The sequence below is a fragment of the Oreochromis niloticus genome, linkage group LG10 (assembly GCF_001858045.2).
Source record: "Oreochromis niloticus isolate F11D_XX linkage group LG10, O_niloticus_UMD_NMBU, whole genome shotgun sequence".
Classification (NCBI taxonomy): Eukaryota; Metazoa; Chordata; class Actinopteri; order Cichliformes; family Cichlidae; genus Oreochromis; species Oreochromis niloticus.
The window spans coordinates 26080337-26107316 of NC_031975.2; the positions used below are offsets into that span (position 1 = coordinate 26080337).

The 26980-nt window shown below is 40.3% G+C and overlaps 1 long non-coding RNA gene across 1 annotated transcript; it reads right to left on the reverse strand.

Moving 5' to 3' along the window:
• Positions 1–19238: 19238 nt before the first annotated feature.
• Positions 19239–24260, reverse strand: LOC112847979 (uncharacterized). The gene is made up of 3 exons (XR_003221829.1): positions 24110–24260; positions 23943–24026; positions 19239–19406 (listed from the first exon to the last, which is right to left on the reverse strand). It is a non-coding gene; the product is annotated as an uncharacterized LOC112847979 (long non-coding RNA).
• Between the last annotated feature and the right edge of the window lie 2720 nt (positions 24261–26980).

Consider the following 26980-nt stretch of genomic DNA (forward strand, 5'->3'; position numbering starts at 1 on the left):
TGCCCTGGGATCTCCTTCTGGTTGGACATGCCTAACCAGGTAAGATAAGATAAGATAAAACTTTATTAATCCCTCGGGTGGGTTCCTCTGGGAAATTCGGTAAGGATGCATGCAGGAGGCCATCTAGTTTTAGATGTAGAGCAGCAGCTGCTCTACTCTGTGCTTCTGCTAATTGACTGAGCTCTTCAGCTTATCACTAAGGCTGAGCTCAGGCACCTTTTGATCAAATTCTTTCGGTCACTACCCAGAGCTTAGGACTACAGGTGAGTCTATGACCATGGAAAGACCAATAAATTAACATCTTCATCTTAGCTCAGTCTCGATCTCAACAGATGGTTAAAGCACTACCAAAATCCTGTTTATAATGATAGTGAAGATTTAAATGAGGGGGATCAGCTTCAGTATTCATCAGCACTGAATTTGTATTTTGGACTAAACAATATTTGTAGAAAAAAAACAACATAGATCTATAATCTATACCTTAAGTATTAATGGACATTTCAAGTGATTACGTGTAAAACTTTCAAAATAAATTTCTATCAAAGTAATTTGACTTTGAGGTTGGATTATTACTTTACAGTATTCCCTCAGAGACTGGACTAAATTTGATTATAATACCATAACAAAGTCACATGCCAAGGTTTTTTATTTGGCAGAATGATGCTGGCTTTGAGACTGCAGTGCACTCTGGAGAATTTATTTGACTTTTCTGTTTTAATAAATGCTTCAGCTGTGTGTTAAAGATGATGATGTTATAATTGTATAATTGTCATTGTGAGTGAACGAATATCAAAGTATATCAAATGTCCTCCAAACAACTGTTTGTGTGAAGTCCTGCAAGGCTTTAAGTGCAGGACAGGTGACTTTTTACTTTATGACTGCAAGCATGTGGTTGTGATACAACTAAAGCCTCAATTACACAACCAAGGTGAGAGAACGAGACGGGCTCATCCATCACAGGAGAGAGGCGAGGCACTCGGAATTGGCAGCTGTCTCCTCTGGTGTGCCGAAGACTCAAGAGGCTCAGTGAAATTACAATGCAAAGCTGGCCTTGCTGCCAAGCGTTCAATGACACCCTCATCTGCTGAGGGCATTTATGCATGTCTTTTTTTTTTTTTACTTTACTTCTCACAAGCATACCAAGTTATCAGCAAACCTCATCTTTTTCTAAAGGGATTATGTTTGGGTGTTTTTTCTTTGGTCACCTGAAGATCAACTATTATGAACTATGACCAGTTACAGTTATACCATGACTTTAATGAGTTTGGTCCCAATTCAAGCTACATTTGTTGATTTTTTGGCTACTCAGAGGAGAGAAATCTGCATTGAAGTTGGTTTATCCTACATTCAGCACAAAGAAAAATGAACCAGAATACAAATCAAATCAAGTTGACTTGGTTTTACAGGGCAGCATGCAAACAAGGCCAGTGGAAGTGTGTCTAAAACGGCTTGCAGCAAAAAACAAAAAGTGATTTAGCTGTTTAGTTTCAGCTAAGAAGTTGGTTTAGGTATCCATGAACACACAATAAGTGGAACTTCCAGTGAGAATTTATTTCTAATAATCTTCATGAGGTCTGAGGATGATGTGTTATCATCTCGAAGAGCTCTGAGTCACACCACTACCTCTCCCAAACAGCTCTTTTGGTGATTGTGCTAATTAGTGTTCACATTATTGCTACATCAGAACATTACATCCTTTGACTGTAGGAGTTCAGATTGTGAAAGGTGCCTTCCCTAGTTGTTTTAAGGCTACAGAAAAAAAAAAAAAAGATTGTTCCAAATTTTGTCTTAAAGCTCTTTTAAAAGGAGCTGCATGAGTTTTTTTTTTTTTTAATTTTTGATTGCGTGCATCCTTGGCTTTTATCTTTTCTAGTAACTGTGTATTGAGCCTGTAAATGGAAATCCAGTGTGTGTTCTGGTGTCCTCTAGCTAAATCTGTCAGTGTTCAAAGTCACACATACTAGTTGCCCAGCTGTCCAGGCATCAGCTGCCTTCTTCATGTGGAAACATCCCCGGCGCATATCGGGCAGAGCCCCGCCCCCACCTTGGCTACTCAGACCACATCTCTGTTATGCTAATTCCAGCATACAGACCACTCATCAGGCGATCAAAACCGGTTCTGAAGCAGGTGAAAACCTGGCCAGCAGGAGCCACCTCTGCTCTTCAGGACTGTTTTGAGAGCACTGACTGGAACATGTTTAGGGAGGCTGCAACTTACGGCGACTTCACTGACTTGGAGGAGTACACGTCATCAGCGTCCAGCTACATCAACAAGTGCACCGATGACATCACTGTCTCCAAGACCATCATCTCACGACCCAACCAGAAACCGTGGATTACTGCGGAAGTGCGTGCACTTCTGAGGACCCGAGACTCTGCCTTCAAAGCGGGAGATAAGGTGGCACTTAGTAGAGCTAGGGCCGAACTTTCTCGGGCCATCAGAGAGGCGAAGCGTGCACACGCCCAGAGAATCCACAACCACTTCAAGGACAGCAGCGACACACGGCGCATGTGGCAGGGCTTACAAGCCATCACTAACTACAGGACGACATCACCTGCCTGTGGTGGTGACGGCTCCCTCCCAGATGCGCTGAAGAACTTCTACGCTCGGTTCGACAGGCAGAACGACGTGGCAGCGAGGAAGTCCACCCCTCCTCCGAACGACCAGGTGCTGTGTCTCACTACAGCTGAGGTGAGGAAAACTCTACGCAGAGTCAACCCACGTAAAGCTGCTGGACCAGACAACATCCCAGGCAGAGTGCTCAGAGAATGTGCTGAACAGCTGGCAGATGTTCTCACCGACATCTTCAACATCTCTCTGAGCAGTGCCGTCGTTCCCACGTGCTTCAAGGCCACCACCATCGTCCCCGTGCCCAAGAAGTCTTCTGTGTCCCGTCTCAACGACTACCGTCCTGTTGCACTTACACCCACCATCATGAAGTGCTTCAAGCGGCTCGTCATGAGACACATCAAGACCCTGCTGCTCCCCTCACTGGACCCACTGCAATTTGCGTACCGCCATAACCGCTCAACGGACGACGCCATCTCCACTGCACTCCATCTTGCCCTCACACACTTGGACAAGAAGGACACACACGTTCGAATGCTGTAAATAGATTTCAGCTCAGCGTTCAACACGATCATCCCCCAACAACTGATCGGAAAGCTGAGCCTGTTGGGCCTGAACACCTCCCTCTGCAACTGGATCCTGGACTTTCTGACCGGAAGGCCTCAGTCAGTACGGATCAGGAACTGCACCTCCAGCACCACCACACTGAGCACTGGGGCCCCACAAGGCTGTGTGCTCAGTCCTCTGCTGTTCACACTGCTGACTCATGACTATGTAGCAACACACAGTTCAAATCACATCATTAAGTTCGCTGATGACACGACCGTGGTGGGTCTCATTAGCAAGAACGACGAGTCAGTGTACAGAGAGGAAGTGCAGAGGCTAACGGACTGGTGTAAAGACAACAACCTGTCTCTGAATGTTGACAAGACAAAAGAGATGGTTGTTGACTTTAGGAGGACACGAGGCGACCATTCACCGCTGAGCATCAACGGCTCCTTTGTGGAGATCGTTGACAGCACCAAATTCCTGGGCGTCCACCTGGAGAAGGACCTCGGCTGGTCCCTCAACACCAGCTTCCTGCACAAGAAAGCCCAACAGCGTCTCTTCTTTCTGAGAAGACTGAGAAAGGCCCAGCTTCCACCACCGATCCTGACCACCTTCTATAGAGGAACTATCGAGAGCATCCTGAGCGGCTGTATCACTGCCTGGTTTGGGAACTGTGCCATATCGGACCGCAAGACCCTACAGCGGATAGTGGGAACAGCAGAGAAGATCATCGGGGTCTCTCTCCCCTCTATTAAGGACATCTACACCACACGCTGCATTCGCAAAGCCACCAGCATTGTGGCTGATTGGACACACCCCTCTCACACACTCTTCACACTCCTGCCATCTGGAAAAAGGTACCGAAGCATTCGGGCACACACATCCAGACTGTGCAACAGCTTCTTTCCACAAGCCATCCGTCTCCTCAACAAAAAGGGACTGGACTGATAAACACACACACACACACACACACACACACACACACACACACACACACACACACACACACACACACTATCACTCAGCTCAACTCAACTACCTCAAAGCATTGAGACTGGACTTACACATCAACCTGTAAATGCTCTTTTTGCACAATATTTTTATGTTTACTGTTCCTGCACTACCTACATACCAAGTATGTTTACTGTTTCCTTTGCACTACCTACCTAGTTAGTTAGTTTTAGTTAGATAATTAGTTTTTTGTTAATTTATGTTGTAATTTATGTTAGGTCAGTCTGTCCTGTCTCTAGTTAGCTAGTTTAGTGTTTTTCTGTTAATTTATGTTGTAAATTTATGTTGCATGTAGCACCTTGGCCCTGGAGGAACGTTGTTTCGCTTCACTGTGTACAAACTGTATATGGTTGAAGTGACAATAAAGCCGACTTGACTTGACTTGTATGCCTATTTAAAAGGAGGGATGATATATTTTCTGTACAGTTCATTAAAATGTTACATATAGATTTCACAACAACACAAAAGAACCAGAAAGTTGCACATATACAGTGATGAAGAATTCTGAGATCTATCTTAACTTACTTATGAGCTGTCAGTTGATTTGCAGGTTATGTCAGATCATAACTCTGCAGCTGGTCTGCAATCCAGCCTTAACGTTAATCCAACCAGTAAGAATCATAGATACATCCAAAATTACATCTGTGCATGCTGGCGTTTTCAGGGGAGGATGCCAGCTAGTTGGCTTCCTTTTTTTAAATTTTAAATTTATTACTGGTAAATGAAGAAAAACAAACCTTTACCTGGCTCAGATCTTTCTGCTTTTTCTTTACATTGTTTCGAAAGTGAAGAGTTCCCAAGTTAGAACAATCCTTTCCCAGCTGAATGCTTCCTGATTGTGCTCACTGTATGACTCAACAAATATTTTTACTCTGGTTATTGAGGTTTGTAAAAAAAATCTGATCACAAACGTTACACGCAGGAAAAAATGTTTAACAGGTTCATTGCAATTAACACAGAAAACAGTCGATCGCATAAGAGTGGGGATTTTTCCTCTAAGAGTTCCAGAGAGCGGGCAGGTAGGCCCAGATTTTTCTCCACAGGATTTCCCTCTACAGATTGCAAGCATGAGAGAATCATTTGCACAAACGGAGACAATGGTGAGTCCATAAACAATGAACCAAAACAAAAAGCACAAGCAGCACTACAAGTAGACACTGCAACAACTGAGTGAAAACTCCAGGTGCAGGTGAGTGATTGCAGGATTGCTTCCAGGTGTGTAGTCACTGGCTCTAACGCACATAACTTTTTATTCACTTTTATCCTCTTGAATTTATAAATGATAACATAACAAGACAAATAACCAAAACCAACCCAGTTAAAAGTAGACTGAAGTTTGGTTGATGCAACCAAATTTGATTTCTTGTTAAATGCAGATACCAGTCATTAAACGTGCGGGATAAACTTCACACAGACAAGTTCTTGAAATTCAGAGGTTGATTAAAAGTAAAAAAATAAAAAACTTTCTTCCCTTAAACTTTGTCTTTACAACAAGGACATTTTAATGGATTAAAACGATTAATTAAAAAGTCTAATTTCTCCATTAGGATGTTCAACTACCATTCATTGAGTCTAATTGTTTGGTTCTAATTTAGATTGAAAAATAGAGCACAGACTTTAAGTTTACAGGTTTCTCCGTGACCAGAGAAAAATTAATATTAATGTGCCCTGAGATGTGAGAGCAGTTTCTAATTTAGAAACTGATCTTAGAAGTCGCTGTTGATCTGTTCAGGTCACATAATGTCCTCGGCCAGTTTCAGTCATTAGATTCATCCTTAGAGTTTTGGCTGCAGGTTTCTTTAAAACCAGATTAATTTTTTAAAATGTTTTTCCCTTTAAGAAAGTGTGTTTAAAATTTCTGTGACATGGATAAAGAAGAATGAAGATAAAAATGTTTTCCCTGTACCTGCGTGCGTTCTTTCCGGGTACTCCGGCTTCCTCAAACAGTCAAAAAGCCTGCAGTTAGTGGGGTTAGGTTGACTGGTGTTTCTAAATTGCCTATAGATGTAAATATGAGTGCACATTATTGTCTGTCTCTGTGTTAGCCCTGCAACAGACTGGCTACCTGTCCGGGGTCTGTCCTGTGAATGTGGTGGTGCCACGGGACAAGAAAACGAAGTTTCAGACAGCCTGTAAACAAAACCTACAATTGGTCTCATTTGAAACAAATCAAAGCGAAGAGTGTTTTCTTTTCCAGATGAGTTTAGAAAACCGACTGGTTGAATTTTGCATTTGTAGTATTATTGCCATTTTCTGTCTGGGTAATTTGATCTGATATTATTGTCTTTATTTCAAATACTTTACATGTAAAAAACATTTTTGACATTGTGAGCGCATTCTTTTTCATTGTGGGAAGTCGTGGTTAGTACTTCAAAATAAGAGTCAAGCTGTAGAAACAATAACAAAAACATTGCACCAACCATGCACACTGGCTCTTTAATACTTTACAGTTATTTTGATTATTTGCACTGAATATTTGATGAAACGATACAGGAGCAAACCCTGTCAGTAATCACTCTTCTTCTCATGCTCTAACGAGTGAATTAGCAGTGCTTACATGACGGAGAAAGAGGGGGCTCAGCGCAGCATATGGCTTTGTTTAGATAATGCCTTTTTTGTTTGAAATGGCCAGACGGAGAGAAGCAACCCTGAAAACAAAGCCAAGTCCTCCCAGGCAAACCAACAGGAAATGTAGGTCAGCACAAAGTACAAGGTTGAAGAAAACGGCACAGATAACAGATTCATCCTGGCTGATATTTCTGTTCTAATGTCTTCAGTATTTTTTTCTTCTGCATTTTTTCCCCTCCTCAGTCCTACAAATCTTTCCAGCTCCGTCATTAGTTCCTTCATTTTAAAATTCCAGCCTCATTTTCTGTCTATGATTGGGGAAAGTTTTCATGTGAAATCATCGTATCTGTGGCAGTAATTGCCCTGGCAGCCAGCTGACGTGCTTTAAAGTGCTAATGCAGGAGCGGAGAGAGCTAGGTTGTTACATGAAGGATGTGAGCTGAAGTCAGCACATCCAGGCTGATAACAAGCCCAGTGCAAAGTCAGTTAAAAGTCAATCAATGTTGTTTAGGGAAACTTGGACAACTTCAAATGTGTAGCAAGAGCACAGAGAAGCGAAGCATCTCCTGGTAATGATGTGTTGGCTCTGTGACTGATCTGAAGTCTGGTCCAGTTCGCTTTAAAGGAAAGCAAAAGAAGAAAGGGAAGGAGGGGAACATTTTGGCAGCAACTGAAGGCATGTAAAAGAATGGACCTTCTGGTCAGAGCGCCTACCTTTCCAAAACACTCCCAAGAGTTCACATTTTTTATCTGTTATACTGCTTCGCTATCAAAACATGCAATTCCCTCCACTGTCCATAATCCCACACATTCCTGGACTGAACCTCAAACCAGGTTCTTTATATGCCATCCAGCTGAAGCGGCACATGCATCTAAACCTGTGTTGATCAGCAGCAAGAGGAAACAAGCTCCCAAATCGATGATCAGACCATGAAAAGCACCCTATTTGTGTGTACATTCTAGTTTGTTTTAGAGAGGTCATTATTTTACAAGTTCACAAAATATTCATATCCAATATTCATTTTTTCTCCTGCCTATTCAGAGAATCTCATTCAGAAATCAGAAGATCGATGGAAAGAATGCTGAGGGATCTTGGTGAGCAGTGGTGGAGATCACTGACGGTGTAAAATGATAGATGTAGCCGCAATGGCATCATAGCAAGCTGCATTCATAACTGTCTGGTTCAAAGCACAGATCCAAGTAACAGACAGGGACACTTAAACTACACAGTCTGCACTGCAATCCAAGCCAAATTGATCAAATAACATCATTTTTTAAATTCTCCGGCAGCACAAACAAGCATTCAGGTGTTTGAAAACACACCTGAATGCTCCAGACCAGCAAACTGCCAAAACTTCTGCTTTTACAGAGCTGCTCAGACTTGCTGATGACCAGTTAATCAAGCCCATTTGATTTGCAGCAGCTGGCTGTTAAATAATGTAATTTTTACACCTGCTAAGTACCGCCTCTTAAATTTTGGTAAAGTTGAAAAGATAGTTACACTTCAAATGGGTGGTTGTGGTGTCTAAATGTGTCTGTAAAGGAAAGTTCATAACTCTCCTTTGCAGGTGAGTTATGTAGAAAATGCTTTTTAAAGACAGAGAGACTAATAGATCAGCTTGAATGAGTTTAGAATATATGTTATAAAATTAAGCATGATGTAGGTTGGATGTAATCTGCCTCACTATCTGAATGACAGGATCTGCTTTTTGCCGTCTTCTGCCTTGTAGGTCTGGTGTTGGTATGATGAGCAGAGTCTTTACACTGAGAATGATATCTTGAAAGACTTTTAAAAAGATGAAGCCAAGAAACAAGATTTCAGCAATGAGAGAAAACTGTGTTAATAAAAAGCCAGGGTCTCAGAAGGGTAGTTTTTGTGCACCTCGAGAGTCTAGACTTGCACTAATTCGTTTTGAATAAACTGGAACCTGACCAAATGAGCTAACTATTTAAAACCTTCCACTGATTAAAAGATTCCCCAAACCACCAAAACACAACCAAATTAACTGGCCATAATAATAATAATAAACCACTCATCTTAACTGGGCTGCAGACTTTTCCAATTTGTTGGTTGGGAAGCCGGGACTCCCCTGAAGAGGTCATATGATCAGGCAGGTAATTTTGCATCTTATGAGAAAATCTTCAGAAAGTGATAACTGCTCCTTCGGGTCGATCTTTAATAGCTGGTACTGCAGGCTCTTTCCCCAAGGTTTTTGGAGGGCTTAGGTGTTGCACATAGGGTGGGTCAGCATTTTCAAACAGTCTTTCTGAGCTCATCATCAGTAACAGTCAATTTCCTCCCTGCTTCTCATGAATTCATTTCCTCTGTGGCAGTAAAATGCATTACTGGAGCTCTCTCAATCTCCTGCAGGTTAAATAAAGTGCAGTACCAGTGGTGATTGTAATTGTTTACAGTATAACCCAGTTTGTACCAAACTGAAGATATTTCCTACATACAGATATCCTACTGGCTAACGTGTGATATGACAAAATGTCCTTGAGCCAGATACTGAATCCAGAATTTCTGCCAGTGCATCCCTCAGAGTGTTCTTTACCCCTCAAAAACCTAGCTTTTTACCAAAGATACTTTACTACTCATTCACACAGTGCTTTATTCTGTGCCTTTTTCTATCTATTGTACACACTCACACTCAGAGTGCTCAGAAAAGTGAAGTGCTGTCAAAGTACCGGTCCATTTATTCTACACTTTAAATCGTGATTTGGCATTATTCTTGTGACGAAGAGTCAAAGTTTTTCCCTTTCCCACAGAAAGTAAAGGTTTTCCAGAGCAAGTTCTTAAGGTGTGTTTGTATCCTAAATGTCAAAACCGGGCACTGTCTGATAAATGACCAAATAGGCGATGGCCGTGGGACAGCATTTTGTTTTCTTCTCCTTCTATGAATCAAATCAAATTTCTTCAATCAGTTTTATCAAACCCGAGTTACGACACAACTCGTAGAGCTCATTTACTCTAAAAACTAATTGAAACACCTTTGGACTATTTATAGCATAAATGTCACTGGGTTGGATTCCCTTCAGCCTTCCAAGGTGCCTTAATGCTCTTAATGCTTTGTGGCATAGCTTCAACATGGTGCTGGCAACACTCCTCAAAGATTTTGGTTTAGCTTGATATGATTGTATCATAGTTGCTGCAGATTTATCTGCTGCACATCCATGATATGAATATCTCATTCCACCATATCCCAAAAGGTGCTCTGTTGGATTGAGATCCGCTGACCAACAATACCCAGAAAGGCTGTGGGATTTAAGCAATGCTGAATTAAAAGAGGCTTAAAATGTGCCAAGAAAATATCCCCCCATACCATCACATTATGAGCAGCATCCTGAACTGCTGATGAGAGGCAGAATGGATCCATGCTTCCATGTTGTTTACACCTTACAAATTCTACCCTATCATCTGACTGTTGCAGCAGAAACTGAGACTCATCGATCGGGCAATGTTTTAATCTTCCTTTGTCCAGTTTTGGTGAGCCAGTGTGAACTGTAGCCTCAGTTTCCTGTTCGTAACCGACAGGAACGTCACAGTAGTGTTTTTGAGCACAAATAAAAGTATTTTGATTGTTTGTTTTTCCCAGAAGAATCAGAGGTTTTGAGTATATATTAGGGTGCGTTTACGCTTCTTAGAAAAGGGTGAAAGGTTTTGAGAAATGCATTTAAGCGACTCAGAAAACTGTAGCAGTCTCTGAGGTTGAGACTATTAAACAATGCCTTAGTGAAAATCAAGTTGTTTAACCTTGTTAATATGTGATGTGTTTTTATGCTGTGTCTGCTCTGCTATATGAGTAAAAAACAAAAAAAACAAACAGAAAAAAAGCAGTCTGTGCCGTGTCTGAGCATCGTTGCTTTGAATACTCAGTGGCTGTGAGGCCTTGAAAGGACGATACAAACCAGTCCTTTACTGAGCTCTAATACTCCAGTGTCAATGAGTCAGACTCACTTTGCTCATTTTAATTTTAATTTTTCCTTGGAAATAAATTTTCCTTTAGACCAAAAACTGTCAATAATTTCTCATTAACATTCACATTCAAGCAAGTTTAGCAGCACAAAAGACAAATGATTTATGATTTTTATTAAAGACTACATGCTTAGTGATGGTAACATGACACTCAATACCAGCACAACTCTGTACAGCATGTCATAAAAATACAGCACAAGCCTTACATTTTAGTCTGAATGGAGCTTTGGTTTTGCTGAACGTAGCTGTTGGTTTGAAGTTGTAAGCTAAAGGGCAGGATGTGCAAGGAAAAGGAGGTCAAAACATCATGACTAGAGGAACACTGGAAGCTGTTTACCCACCATTAAAACAAGTAAACTGTTTGTTTCAAAAAACAACACAACTCAACACTTCTTAATCCTCCTCAAAACAGTAGATTCATTGTAAATCTGGTGCAAAGTTGAGCTCATATCCCGCCTTAACTGGTTAAACTGACCAATCAGGTCATGAGGTCTCTGTACTACATAGCAAGTAGTAGAGGGACAACCTGAAAACACAGACGAACAGAATCAACTGTGGGATTTCCTTACCTGGATAAATGAGCACACATCAATGCATACAAAGCTATTTATTTATAATCAGGATATATACATTTTTCTACCATACCCTGACGTCAACAATCAGGCTACGAGTGAGTTCACGTAAAATATAAAACCATAATATTAGAGAATTATGAAGACATTAAGCATATAATACAGGCTGCTGTAACCATGAATGAATATAAAACGTGTTCAAATGTATTTTCTTGTATACCAGTAGATTTGATACAAGCCCAGGAGTAGGTGAGACCGGAGCAAAAATCTAAAAATGAATAAGTTAACTGCTCACAGTAACAATTCCTTTGTTTATGATTCAACAAAAAAGTGAAAAGATCATGCTGACATTCTGCAGGATCTAATCTAATGAAATTACATTTCATACTCAAATACAAAACAAGTGGTGGTCTTCGCAGGCACGTTCACGCTGTAAACCGTGTCCAGCCTTTATGGTCGTGTGGTAGTGATTTATGAATCACAAGGCAGTTGCACCATATAACATACTCTGCTTTATCATCTAGTTTACCCTACATGGGGTAAATAATTTACCAAATGAGCATCATGCTGCATTGAAGAAGACTTCAAAGTAGCTCATTAGGGAAATTTTTCTGAGCTCAATAATGAAGTGAGAAGGCTCAGAGTAGTATCACATCTGTGAGTACTGAAGGGTCTCTTAATTAAGAGGTAAGGTAGAAATATGGTGACAAGCTACACCCTCACCTTTCTCTGACGCAAACAGGAACGTCCAATCAGTGTCTTCTTCACTTTATGGGACTATGAATGAAGATCATGTCTATCACTTACTGGAAAGTATCTCTGTTTTCATTTTTAAGTCTCATTCTATGATTTTCAAAATTAAAAATGCTTCTATTCATCCGAAGCAGAATATATGCTATTTTCAGTATATTTAATATACTGATATAATAGAATGGAAATACCTCTATGTAGAGGTTATGAATAGAGAAGGGAATGAAAATGTCTGTAGAACATGATGTGCTTGTACTGAATCCAATGTACAAAGTTATTGTGAGTATGTAAGTGTGTTACTGCAGTGCAATAATTGAGCACATCTGCGAGTCGCGTAACGTAAATTTCGTCATTAGATGGAGACGGTCCATGCAGAAATCCACTGTCTGCCTGTTTATTGTTCGGTTGTTTGTTTGTTTTTTACCATGCAGACTTGTCCTTGTAGAATTTAATGCACCAACTGCTCACGGTGCAATGTTCTACTGCATCTAAGGAAGATTAGGAAAAAGCTTTGTGAGTTCATAAATGAACTGAGGTGTAGGCTCGTGTTCATAACCAGAGGAGCTGCCCCCTGCTGGCCATTAGAAGGAGTACACTTTTAGGGCACTCCCACATTGACACTTCCTGCGCTATAAAAAAGGATGTGCATGACAGTGCAGGATGATAGTTGATATAAAAAAGAATCAGGTAATATGACTCAACTCCTTGCTTGTGCATTGCACTGAAAACACTAAGAATAGCTGTGTAATCGAACTCTCAGCCCGAGACGGGGCATGTTTCTTGCACTCATTAGCCAGGAAAATCAATCTCCTTATATTTCTGCCAGGAGCCTTTTATACCTCTGATCAGCTGCATTCTGAAGCCTCTTTTTCTGGAAAAACCATAGAGACGTGTCCCTCAGAGGACAACACAGATGCAAGCTAATTAGCAGCTAATTAGTTCAAACCGCTGGACTGAAAATGTCAACAGCATGTTTAACCACCATGCTACACTCCTGTGCCAAAAACAACAAAACAGCAAAAGTGGGTAAGTCTGAACTGAAGAAGGGACACCAGGATATCTTTTTCTTGTCCCTCAAGTCTGCATTTGCCACAGCCTGAAAGTCCTCCTCTTCTTTAGCTCCCCTGTCGACCTGTGTGGCGGTTGGCAGAATTAATAACCAGCTAAATTATTGAGGGAAAGCTATGAATAATGTTTACGTATTAATCATTCATGGTGGCCAGCCAAGCACAGGGACTACTACTCCCCTGGAAATTACCGGCTCACCTCGATAACATAAATTATCCATCAGTTTTCAATCAGCCTTCTCCGCTCAGCAAGCCAAACTATCACTACAAAATACAGATGCATGCAGTCATTGCCCACCATGGAGCCTGATGGTGATGATTCACCAGTTCAAATAACATGTTATTAGGATCCGTGTTACCCAACATTAAGACACACTTCCTATGAATCCTTTCTCTTCCATGTCCTCTCTTCTTAGCTGTTGGAGGGAAAAAACATGTAGGAAGTTATTTTTCCAGCCTTGAGTTATCTGCACTTTCCAGAGACTCAGTAAGCTTTTGTTGTGTTTACTGTGGAAGAGCAGCTCTCTCCCAGCTCTGAGCCTCTACCCTTCTCATTCTGAGGTAAACAAACACTTTTTCAACTTCAAACACATACCATTGCACGTTTTCCTCACCTGCTTTATTATCCAGTGAAAGATCACACCTGTAAAGTATTGAAGTATGTTGGTATTAAATGGGAAGCCAGGACTCAGGCAGGTTCCATTACCTTTTAATTGATAAAGGAAAACAGGCATGCAAATTGTTGCATGAGCGTGGTGTGCATTTGCAAAGAAAAGATTGTGAAATTCTCAAGATAAGTGTTTCATACATTCAACAGACACTTTATTAGGTACGCCTTGCCAGTACTGGGTTGAATCCCCGTCAGCCTTCAGAGCTGTCTTAATTCTTTGTGCAGTAGATTCAACAAGGTACTCAGAGATTTTGGTCATATTTACACGACAGCATCACACAGCTGGTGCGGATTTGTTGTTTGCACATCCATGTTGCAAATCACTGTGACATGGTATGTTATTCTACTGGAAGCTGTGGACAGAAGATGGGTAGACTCTCATCATAAAGGGATGGACAAGGGTGGGAACCCCAACCATCAGCCTGAACTATTCAAACAAGGCAGGATGGATCCATGCTTTCATGTTACTTATGCCAAGTTCTTACCCTACCATCTGTATGTAGCAGCAGACAGTAGGATGAGCACATGTGAATTGCAGATTCAGTTTCCTGTTCTTAGCTGATAGGAACTTTCTGCAGTCTTCTACTGCTGTGGCTCTTCTACTTCAAGGTTTGGAGTGTTGTAGTTACTGTTGACTTCCTATCAGGCCAAGCACTCTGACCAATCTCCTTTGACCTCTGGTGAATGGCAGAATTTTCTTATTTTCAGTAGATCACATCAGCGTGTCATGCACCACCACCACCACCAAAAGTCACTTAAATCAGCTTTCTTCCCCAGAAAGCTGATGCTCAGTTTGAACTTCAACAGGTCTTCCAGTTTTATTGAATGACCTTTCATCTTATCTACATGCCTAAATGCATGGCTGTCATGTGACTGGCTGATTAGATATTTGCATTAACACACAGCTGGGCAGGTTTACCTAACAAAGTGGCAGGTGAGGGTAAATGAAGAGAAATTAAGCACCGTGTTATACAAATATGGAAAGAAAATTAATAAATTAATAAAATTTAGAAACACACAAAAAAGTCATTCTGAAGTGAGATACTATCAAAGCTGTACATTTGCATCCATGTTTCATTTATAAAAAATAGTTCAAACTTCTCATTAGCATTTTTTTCATCATTCTTCTTTTCCTTGGCAGAAATGTAAAATTTAGATGTAGATAAAATTCAGTACCTTTCCACTTACTCACATAAATTGTATCAAAATGTTGTGACGTCTTGAAATAAACTCATGAACTGTTCCTGCATGTGCACACTATAATGAAAATATTGAAGTTAGTCAGGTCTCCTACAGCTACTTCACATAAATGAACTTGCAGTCCTTTGATAATATCCATCTGCACACAGTCTTCAGACTGCAAAGTGTTTAAAATGAAAATAAAATTGAAGTATGTTGAAATTGTGGCTGGATTAATGATTTAACTCTGCAAAACTAATTGTAGCTAATGCCACAAACACACATTAACTAGATTTAACTGACAATTAATGGGTGCACTTGTGCAGCAAGAAAAAATAATTACACTCAGTTTATTCAGAAACTGAATGTAAACCCTTTGATTAGCTAAAAGGGTACTGACAAATTTGATCAATCTACAAAAACTTAAAAAGTTAAACTTGGCTAAAGCCAAAATAGATTCCAAATGGAGAGGAGGAGTAATTGGCCTCTCAATTAAAGCGACTGGTTCGATTTGTAGGAATATTTACATTTATCAGGAACTTTCTGGATGGGCTTACAGTCAAGTAGATGCACACAAACACACTGTAGATAAAAAAATTTTTAAATCAGAAGCAACAGAGCGGCACAGTCATCAGTCACAGGGTCTGTCTGTGAACTGTATGGCTTTGAATCACCGCAGCTCTCCAGATCTCAGGATAAATCAAATTAGTGTTAACTAATAATAATGGCAGTATATTAAACACTTCAACCTAACTTCCACATTGTTTCTGGTCCAAAAACAGCACCACCTTGGATTATGGCAGTGTAAAGTGGAAAATAAAATAACTAGTGAACAAGGACAGAGAGAGACACAAAACGCAGACACTTATGAAATCATTCCTCTTTTTTAAAGTTTATAAACTTTATTTGTTTAGCTAATTGAATTCATACTTTAATCAGAGTACTACGTAGGTTTGGGTGAGGGCCTTCAGATAATATTCACACCAAATGGCGATGTGGGGATAAAAATATGTGATTTCAATGACTGTTAGTGTGAAAACAGGCTGTTTGTGGTATCTCCTTCTAGGGTCGTCTTTTCTAGGGTTTGGTGACATGTTGTTGTGTGACAAATGTAAAACATCAAGCAAACAGCAGCTCTGTGGATGAAAATGGCTTAGTAATGACAGATATCAGACTAGTGGAGGTGCGAATGGGAAGCTTCGGTAACTTTGGTGAATGTTTAAAACTGTTGAGCCCAACCAGAAAACACAACCCAGTCGTGTGAAAAACGAGTCTATGCAGTGCTTTAAAAAACTAAATGAACCCTTACTGCTTCCATTGGAATTAACCAAGTGTATCTACTTATAAGCTGCTGGTTTCCCTCTTAACTGATCATCAACAAAAGCTGGATGTCCCACACCTTTGAAAATTATTTCACCTCAAGGTCAGGCTGTGCAACGCTCAGAGAAACTGCAAAAAACCAAAGAGCTACATCTCAGACCTCGGTTAGCGTGTTAAATGTTAAAAATCATGAAAGTAAACATAGAAAAACACTGAACAAGGCTTGTTTGGAAGGGTTTCCTGGAGAAAGCCTCTTCTCTCTAAAAAGAACATGACAGCATGGTGTAGCTTTGCAAGGTTGCATCTTTTGGAGCATTATCCTTTGGACAGATGAGACCAAGATGGAGATGTTTGGTCATTATACACTGCCACATTTGGCATAAACACCTCATATTAACAAAAACACTCCACATGGTGGAGGAGGGGTGGTGATTTGGGCTTGTTTTTGCAGCACAGGACCTGGGCACCTTGCAATCACTGAGTTGACCATGAACTCCTTTGCATACCAAAGTATCCCAGAGTCAGATGTGAAGCCATCTGTTCATAGCCCTAACCCTAACAGGAGGGGTGGTAGGGGTCCAGTGAAATTCCAGATGTTATTGTCCAACAGTATCCAAATGTCAGCAACAAATCAATGAATAATAAGCAGGTTGCTGCACACATTGATGAGGTATGGTGTTCCCAGCTGATTTTACTGTATAGTGATGATCACAGGTATGTGAAGCTTTGTGCATTAAACTGGAAAGAAGCTGGAGGACCACACAGTTCATCGGCACACACTGCAGCAAGGGGCCGACATGTCGAGGAGATCTAACAACAAATATTTTACAGTAAGGGCTGATCTTTTTAAAAAAATTATTTCATTTTATTTGAAATATTATTACAAACATACGACCAAGTGCAAGTAAAAAGTGTTCGTTTCTCACTCGTACTGTGTGGGAAGGTGTGTCACTTTGGGCTCGGTTTCTGTTACAGCAGAGAAACACTTGGAAGATTTTCCTCCAGCCCACAAAAGGTAATTACTTGAGCATGTGATCCATTTTTATGGGACTCTGACTCTTTGACACAGTGATTTCATCATCATAAAATGTGAATTGTCACCTGTGTGGGACTCAGAGAGAAGTCAAAAGGACAAGAGAGAAGAGAACAGCCCAGGCTGAAAATACTGTCACTGGACCACGCTACCGGTCCAGTGACACAGCGGCAGAAAGCTGCAACAATAATTAGTTTCACAGGAGCAGTGTGTTTAAGCACGATAAGCGTTGCTTTGGGTGAAGGAAAGTCAGCAGATGAGTGTAGCTGCTCGTTATCTGTGCAGACCAGAGGCACGGGAGCACACTGCCTTTATAACTTTGAGAGACAGAGGTGAGAGGGAGGGTGGAATGCTGCAAGTAGCAAATGACAAAGCTAAGATCAGAATCTACAGCACATTACCCCAAATCGTTCTTTTAGCATGCAGTAGTACATTAGAAATGACTCTGAGGCTCTTTATGTAAATGATTGGAGACATCCGTGTGTGCATTGGCCTTTTAAAATCATTATGAAACTACAGACAGAAGCTTTTATTCTATACCGCATTCCCGCAAGAATACACACACGAACTGGGGCTGCAAGGGGGGGGGGAAGGAGCAATTGTCAGTAAGCGACTGTTCTGGTGCTCACGCAAGTTAGCATCATCGATACATGCCACAATCATTATTCATGGTGTGTCGCAGTTAGAGAGCTGCTCATGATGCAGCGCATGTCAGGATGCGCCTGTCAGCTAATCCTGACCACCGTATGATGTGGGGAAGAGGAGGAAGAGAGAGACAGCTGAAGTGGCTTCTGGGAAATTGGTCTGAGCTGCATGTTGAGATGATTTTCAAACAAGTCATTCAGCAACAATGCCAGGCTGATTGGGCAGATGTTTACAGCTCATTAACGTCTACTCTTCAACATAAAATCAAACATTTTAGTTTTTTGTTGAATGTGTGCAGAGAGTAGAAAAGAGATCACCTCACATATTTTTTATTTTAACTGTATTATCCACATTAACCTTATATTTACTATATTAATTGAGACTTGATCTTTCATTAGCTGCAGAGTTTCCTTGCATGTTTTGTGCTTCATTAGAGGAGTTGCGTGCTGGAAACTACAGTGATCAGAAACACAACCATCTGTCATTCATCTCTTTACACTGAAGGCTGTAACCAGCAGCTAAATGTGGTGCAAAGTAACTAACAATATAATTGATTTATTATTTAAGTTTGTCATTTAGTCTAGGTAGCCAGTGATCAGTCCCCCCAGGACCTCCGCTCCTGGCCGCCGCCCGGTTCACAATGCACCCGACCCCTACAGTGCCTCCTGCGGGTGGTGGGCCTGTAGGAAGATGGGCCCATGTCCCTTCTTCGGGCTGGGCCTGGCCGGGCCCCGTGGACTAAGGCCCGGCCACCAGACGCTCGCCCTTGGGCCTGGCTCCAGGGCGGGGTCCCGGTAACCCTAACCCAGGCAGGGTAATCTGTTCCGTCGATGGTCTTCTCATAGGGGTCTTCGTTCTTTGTCTGGTCCCTCACCCTGGACCAATTTGCCATGGGAGACCCTACCAGGGAGCAAAAGCCCCTGGGGTCTCTGGGACACACAAACCCCTCCAACATGATAAGGTAGTGATTTGGGGAGGGGAGGAGGCCCCGGGGCAGACCCAGGACACGCTAGAGAGATTATATCTCTCTGCTGGCCTGGTAACGCCTTGGTATTCCCCTGGACAGGCTGGAGGAGGTGGCTGGGGAGAGGGAGGTCTGGGCTTCTCTGCTTGGGCTGCTGCCCCCGCGACCCAGCCCCGGATAAGTGGAAGAAGATGGATGGATGGCTGTCATTTAGTGTTCTGTGCAAAAGTCTTGAGCTACCCCTCATATTTCACTAGAAAATTGGGAAATAGGTGCGGTGACTTTTTGAAACATGTGCAAATGGAAATACAGAAAACAGAGGTTGTAGAATTATAACAAGCTTGAAAATCAATTTTTGACAGGACCATCTTTATTCAGCCTGAATTCTCTCACGTGAGTTTTCTTGTCTTTTCTTTAAGTAGTCTTCGGGAATAGTTCTCCAGGCATCTTGAATACATTCAAAGGTCTTCTTTGGATGTTGGCTGCCCACAGTGTTTTTGTAATGTTGTTGTTCGGCATCTGGATAGTCCACTCTATAACAGATAGCGTTCCATTGTGTGTTTTAGTATCCAGGAATGTTTTTACTGGCAGTTTGTTTGGATTACTGTCATGCCGAAAAATAATCCAAATCAAATGCTTTCCATTACACGATTATAGATAGTAGGACTCAAAGAAGGCCCAAACATGCTTATAGAAATTTTAACCTCCTCTTTACAATTACTCTATGAAATAGCAACATAATACGATGTTAGTACTATAGTTTCATAAAACAAAATATGGTATCATTGTAATGGAAATATAAATACCAGGTGATTAAAAATGCCCCAGTACAGAAGAGTCAAATGTGGTTCGAGTTTTTGATATTTACACATGTTAGTAATGTTAATTTAATATTGATGTATATGATTTATACTTTGTATGTTATTATAAGGCCCAAATATGGTCTGCAGCTCCATGCAGATTTGTTTGATCAAAATTGCTCAAAAATGTCTTGCTGTAGTAAAAGTTACTCACCCATGTACTAACCTGTTATGTCAAAGTTGATTTTAACCAACAACAGTACACAGCAGCCAATAACTACTCTCGGAAGTACTAGCCAAAGCAGAGTCATTCTAGACTTAATGATAATACTCACATACAGTTAAGCCCAAAATTATTCATACCCCTGGCAAATTTTGACTTAAAGTTACTTTTATTCAACTAGCAAGTTATTTTTTGACTGGAAATGACACAGGCGTCTCACAAAAGATAATAAGATGATGTACAAGACGCATCATTGTGGAAAAAAAATATTTCTCAGCTTTTATTTACATTTGAGCAAAAAGTATCATGTCCAGAATTATTCATACCCTTTACAAACTGTCACAGTCTCTGGGAAAATCCAAAGTTCCATACCATTCCAAATAGTCAAAGCTGTTCTAAAGCATCCTAATTACCCTGATTAATTGGAAATAGCTGTTTTGATCAACTCAACAGGTGAAAAACAGCAGCTCTCTGCAGGTGGTCTGTGGACAGTCATGGCTAAGACAAAGGAACTCAGTGAGGACCTGCAGCTGTGCATTGTGGCTGCTCACAAGTGAGGAATGGGCTACAAGGCCATATCCAAATGTTTTCAAGTTCCAGTGGCCACAGTGCAAAGTATTATTTAAAAATACAAGATGTTCCGCACTGTGGAAAATCTCAGAGGACGTTGTCGGAAGCCAAAAGTGAAACCTGTGCTGGCCAGGAGAATAGTGAGAGAGGTGAAAAAGAATCCAAGGATCACCACCAAGGCCATTCTGGTGAATCTGGGCTCTGCTGGTGGCAATGTCTCAAGCCAGACAGTCCAACGGACACTGTTGGGTTCCACGGATGCAGACCAAGGAAAACGCCACTTCTCCAGGCACTTCTAAGGCATGCAAAAGCTCATTTGGCCTTTGCAAATGCTCATCTGGACAAAGAAGAAGGTTTCTGGTCTTCAGTGTTATGGTCAGATGAAACAAAAATTGAATTATTTGGTCACAATGATGTTGGCATCATTGTGATCATTTGGCATAAAAATGGAGAAGCCTTCAACCCAAAGAACACCATCCCCACTGTCAAACATGGTTGGGAACCTAATGCTTTGTGGCTGTTTTTTAGCCAATGGACCAGGGAACCTAATCACAGTAAACAGCACCATGAAAAAAGCGCAATACATGAAGATTCTCAACAACAACATCAGGCAGTCTGCAGAAAAACTTGGCCTTGGGAACCAGTGGACATTTTAGCACGACAATAACCCAAAACATACAGCAAACGTGGTGAAGAAATGGTTAGCAGACAACAACATTAACGTTTTGCAGTGGCCTAGCCACAGTCCTGACTTGAATCCAATTGAGAATCTGTGGAGGGAGCTAAAGATCAGGGTGATGGCAAGAAGACCCTCCAACCTGAAAGATTTGGAGCTCATTGCTAAAGATGAATGGGCAAAAATGCCTGTGGAGACATGCAAAAAGCTGGTCTGCAATTATAGGAAGCGTTTGATTGCTGTAATAGCCAATAAAGGCTTTTCCATTGATTATTGAGAAGGGTATGAATAATTCTGGACATGATACTTTTTGCTAAGATATAAATAAAACCTGAGAAATATTTTTTTCCACAATGATGCCTCTTGTACATCGTCTTATTATCTTTGGGGAGACACCTGTGTCATTTCTGTTCAAAAAAGAACTTGCTTGTTGAACAAAAGTAACTTTAAGTCAAAATTTGTCAGGGGTATGAATAATTATGGGCTTAACTGTATATACATACTGGTGTCATATATAGACATTTAGTAAATACAATAGCATACATCTCATCACTATTAGGCCTTACGTGGAGTGCATGCACATGCATGAGCAACAGGATGCTTTTAACCATCATTAAGCTGGCACACTGCTTATTAAATGCAACTCTTGCGCTGGTGTAAAAAGTTCTGTGCATATATCAAGTTCATTTTGGATGCTTATGGCTATGTTTGATCACGACAGATTCACTGAGAGCCTTGAACAGCAAACAGGCTGTCAGTAAGAGCCAGTTTAAAGACTGGCTCTTACTGTTGAGCGGCGTGCTTGGGGAGGTTGAAAGCTAGACAAGTAAGTACCATTTAACAGCAGTTTTAAAAGCCTCAAAACCAGCATTAGCACCATCTTGGGAGTCTACAGTTGTTTACTGCTGGGCCAGATTGCCCGCTTTAAGGTGGAAGTGTGTCGACTGTAATCCTTCCACATCAACAATTAATAACGTTTGCCAAAAATCAAATATTAACGGTAGAGTTAAATCATGATAAACGTGGCTGTTAAAATTTTGTCATGTGTCTTTAACAACAGCTATGAAAAGCATTTTCACGGTAAGCTACAGATGCTTTTAAACATGCCAGTAAAACATGCATTTTAAAATAAAATGAAAATACATCATCACACTGCCACAAAGATTTCTTCAGACCTATCCTAATCTGAGCGTCTCTAACACTGGACTGAATAAATCTCTAAAAATGAAATAAATAAATGATAAAAGATGGCAATACTGACAATGTGGAACTCCTCTATGAAAAGCCTGCCATTCGGTCCTTTGTCATGTGGACGGGCCTGTCGAGCAGGGCTCAAGAGGTTTGATTTGAATTCTTTTCTGTGGAGCAGTCACCTTGTCAGAGCTATTCTTCTCACTGGCACAGGGCTAAAGAGCACTCAGCAGGTGTTACCGTGCTGTACGTTCACCGAGAACAAAGGGAGTAAAAAGGTTGGCTTTTTAAGAATTTAGGAATGCATGAGAGTTGCTGCACACTGTACTGATTATAAATCGATCTGTTTTTGTGCAGAAACGTGTTTTAGATTCGGCTTCGGACCGTTCGTTCTCTTCACGTGGCCTTCTTATGTTGCCAATGCAATAACTAGAAATCCCCAAAAATTAAAGCGACTCAAAAAATTTATATTTTTTGTCTTTAGGTTTTTCTGTATTCTGTTAATTGTAGTTTAGATTCTCAAATTTAAAGGGTTTGACTTTAGTTTTTTGTTGAGTGTCTGCTTTGATTTTAATATTCTGGTAATGCCTTTCATTTCTGTGATCACTCTATCAGCCACACAGTCACTTTAACCATACAGCGAGTAAACTGTATTTGCGCTTTAACCACTGGTTGCTGCTTAATGAAAGTTCAGTGAGAGGCTTTTTTTTACAGTTATATGTCTTGGGAAGTTTGTGTGTTTGTATGTGGGGGTTGGACCCTGGAGAAATGCTCTTTTATTTTGCCTGTACTACGGTTGTATGTGCAGCAAACTGACAATAAAGCTTGATTTGATTTGATTTTAGTCCTTGACTGAGTTTTTATCTCCCCAATGACTCCTTTAATATTTTGTTTGCAAGTTCTAATTTAGTGTTATTTGCAGTTCATGTTTGGTTCTTTATGCTTTCTTTGTATTTTGAGTTTATTATTTGTCTAAGTTTTCTTGTCTGTGTTTAACTTGGTTCTCTTATATCCTGTTTTACTTTGTAAGTTTCTCTTCTACCTTGTTTAGAGTTTCAATTCCTGTCTGTGATTAATCTGATTATGTTCGCCTGTTTCTTGTTCTGCTCCTGATTTTTTGTTCTGGTTTTGATGGAAGCTTGTTTCTGCCATAGGGAAAAAAACAAACATCCGTAAGTCAAAATTTGTTGTTAGGCATCTCAGAATGACTGAAACGTCAAAGAAAATAACTTGAAATTCTTTTTTGAGATTGCAACCCAAATCTTCAACTTATGATACCAAAAAATATTTTATATTTGGTTTTATAGCAGAAGCAGTAGCAGAAACAAGGTTACATGGGTTTTGGCCTATGTTTCAACCTGAACAAAGGTTTGCTTTCGGGTTATTTCAGTCCTACATTTGGGGCTTGTTCACAGTCATCATAGTAAACAGGGACATTAGGCTCTCTTTAATTTAATTCAACATCAAGATTGCTTAGGTTTTTTATGCTTTGGTTTAATTATTAAATTATATACTTGTTTTATTATTTAAGTAAATTAAACACATTAATCAGTTGCGTGTTATCAGCAAACATGGATACATTAGTCCATCCATTTTCTTAACCACTTACCCAGTTGAGGTTTGTGGGTAGTTTGGAGTCTGTCCAAGCTTATTTAGGGCAAAGGTCAAGGAACACACTGGACAGGTCGCTAGTCTGGCAGAGAGAGACAGAAAACCATGCACACTTAGGGCCAATTTAATGACACAATTTTATCTTACATGCATGTTAGTAAGTACCTGGAGAGATCCCATGCAGAGAGAACATTAGAGAACATGCAAACACACAGACCAGACCAATATCCTGCAAAAAATTAAAACATAAAAAATACATAAATATACTGATTATTACATTTTAAAAGACATAATATGTGATGATTTTTTTTGGGGGGGGGTGATGCTCCCTCAGCAACTTTAGTGTATACTGACAAAGTAATTAGCACTTCAATTTTAGTCATATGGCACCTAATTTACAACAATAGTCACCTGGAGGCAGAAAATAATTTCTGAACTGTAGAACAGTACTGATGACAGTGGAACTAAAGAGCAAACACTATTATGAGGTAAGCAAAACTGTCACAGAACAAAAATGTTTGTTCCTCGGTGTGGCTACTGTTTACCCCGTTAAAAGCTTTGCACACTACTTTTTTACTGTAATTTTAGCAACTTCATGAAGTAGTAATCTTGCCAACAGTGAAGGAACTCATTGCCCTCCTAATGTGTCTGAGACCATTAGATGTGTTGTGCTGAGGTTGCTTTGGTACATAGCAAATAGCCCTGTTAAACAACTGTACTAATCCATAGTATGGCAGGAAGAACCAGCACTGTACGGGCAGAAAAATAACAGAAAACGAGCTCAGATATTTATTTGAGCACAGCACTGCTTTGAGTTTGCTGACAAAGGCAGTTTCAACTCACATAAGGTCAACTGTTATCATCCACTAATTGCTACTAAGCACTCATCAGGTTAATGCTGGATGTAAAGGAACAAAATGTTAATGTAATCTACAATTTATATTTGTACTTTAAATATTGTTGAGATACAAACTGGACTGAATTACCAGCTGATCAACCAAAGTGTTCTCTAACTGAAACTGCAAGTGCAAATAAATCTATAGACCCGGTCTCAATCATTTCATTTACTAAACAACAGAGAAAGGTATCACAAACAACAACAATACATTTCAGCTACAAAGGTCACATTATAGCTTGCTTCCTTCTGAGGTGGCATGGAGAAATATTACACCTTAAGCAAGTGTTTCTGTTCGAGCTCCATTCTGCAGCTCTGATTTATGCACATGTAATTTTCTCTCTGCTGTTTTATTAAATTTAAATCTGTGTGTCATTAGTTTTGGATTTCACAAGCAGCTGCTTGTTATCCAGGCAGGGAGTAGCATAGAGAGGAAAGCTGGCTGAAGGTGCAGCCGTACAGCTTCCTGCTGGCACATTACCTACTTCTAAGTGGGTGGAGAAGAGGACCAAATCTTTAGAGATTATAGAATAAATATATTATTTGACCAACACATTTTGGCTTGTGACCAACATAATTGTGTGTCAGTGGGGCCACCATAGATGGACAACACAAATGGCCATGGCGCTTAAAGCCAATAATGTCCGTGACAAATGGGAGCATTAAATAGAAAATCTGTGCTGAATAAAAGATACAGCAGCTAATGTAAGAATTATTTTACAACCATAAAAAAAAATAATAATAATAATTTGGAAAAATATTAAAAACTGGGAACCTTCTTCATACCCCATGGAAATAAACCTTTAAAATATCCATTTCTTTTCTTGTTTTTATCCAATTCAGGGTTGCTGTCTTAGGCGGGGTACATCCCTACAAGCCAAAATGACACCAAAGAGAGACATTCACCAGCAGTTCTGAGTCACTTTCAGCAAATGTTTCAGTTCATGGGTTTGAATGTTAAATAACATTGCTATTCTAGTGGTAGTCATGGAGACTAAGATAAATGCAGAAACAAGTACATCTAAAGTAAAGAAGTACATGGACGTGGAAAAGCATGTGTCACTCATGTGTTAAAGATAAAAGCAGTGCATAAGGTCAACATCTGGAGGACCTTTTGGTTGTGAGCTGACTCAAAAGTCCTGCTCGTACAGTGTTCTGGCTAATGTTAGCCCACATTAGCTTGCCTGCTAACGCAGACAGATTGCTACTGCAAAATCCTGTCTAACTACATCAGCCAATTAATCCTTTGTGCTTAGCTTTCTTGCTATATAATATGCAGCTAAAATACTGTTTATAATTGTTTCGGTGCAGTTTTGATAAACATTTGTATTTTTTAATTAATAAATTCAGACATGTTAGTCAGTTTGCTTCTTTTCTAGTGCCCCGCAATCACTCTGCAAGACTCTTCCAGCAGATGCTAACACTGTGGCAGGTGGTGGGAGGATGTCTGAACCCAAGGTAATTTCAGTGCCACTCATGTAAATGACTCATCAAGAGCACCATGTGCAGTAGCAGTTAATTTAACATCCACTCTTTATTGTGTTCATCTATCACTGGCTCCGGAGCCGTTTTTCTTTCTTGGAAACCTTTATCTATTTAATTTAATGTAATTTTAGCCAGTCCACTTAAGCTCTCTCTTGCAAACTTCGCTGCAGTGCACTCCTGCCACTAACTTCATTTCAGATTACTCGATTCTTCTAGTGCTGCATTGCAGAAGTTGCTGCTCATGGGTCAAAGAGCACAGAAAGAATATTTTAATGCCATTTCCATGCTATCTTAAATAACCTTAATAACTTATAAGTGGAAAATATCTTTAGAGTGGAAACCTATTTGAGACTTTAATAGGTATAATAATCTTTCTGGACTTTCTTGATGCTGAAGCCACTACCACAGTCCTCTGAAACATGCAAATATGTCTTTAGTGAAGAAATCTTTTTTTATCATTTTATTAGCCAAGTAATGACCTTTTACAGCTTTCATTTTTCACTCATGCTTTGTTCCTTTTCCCTTGGTGTACTAACATCTTTGTGCAGGATCTGAAAGTTTTTCCAACTTCTACAAATGAACAGGTGAAAAGTGCATGCAAACCCCTGAAAGCAACTCCAAGGCTTATAAAACTCAGGATTTCCTTGTTTTTACTG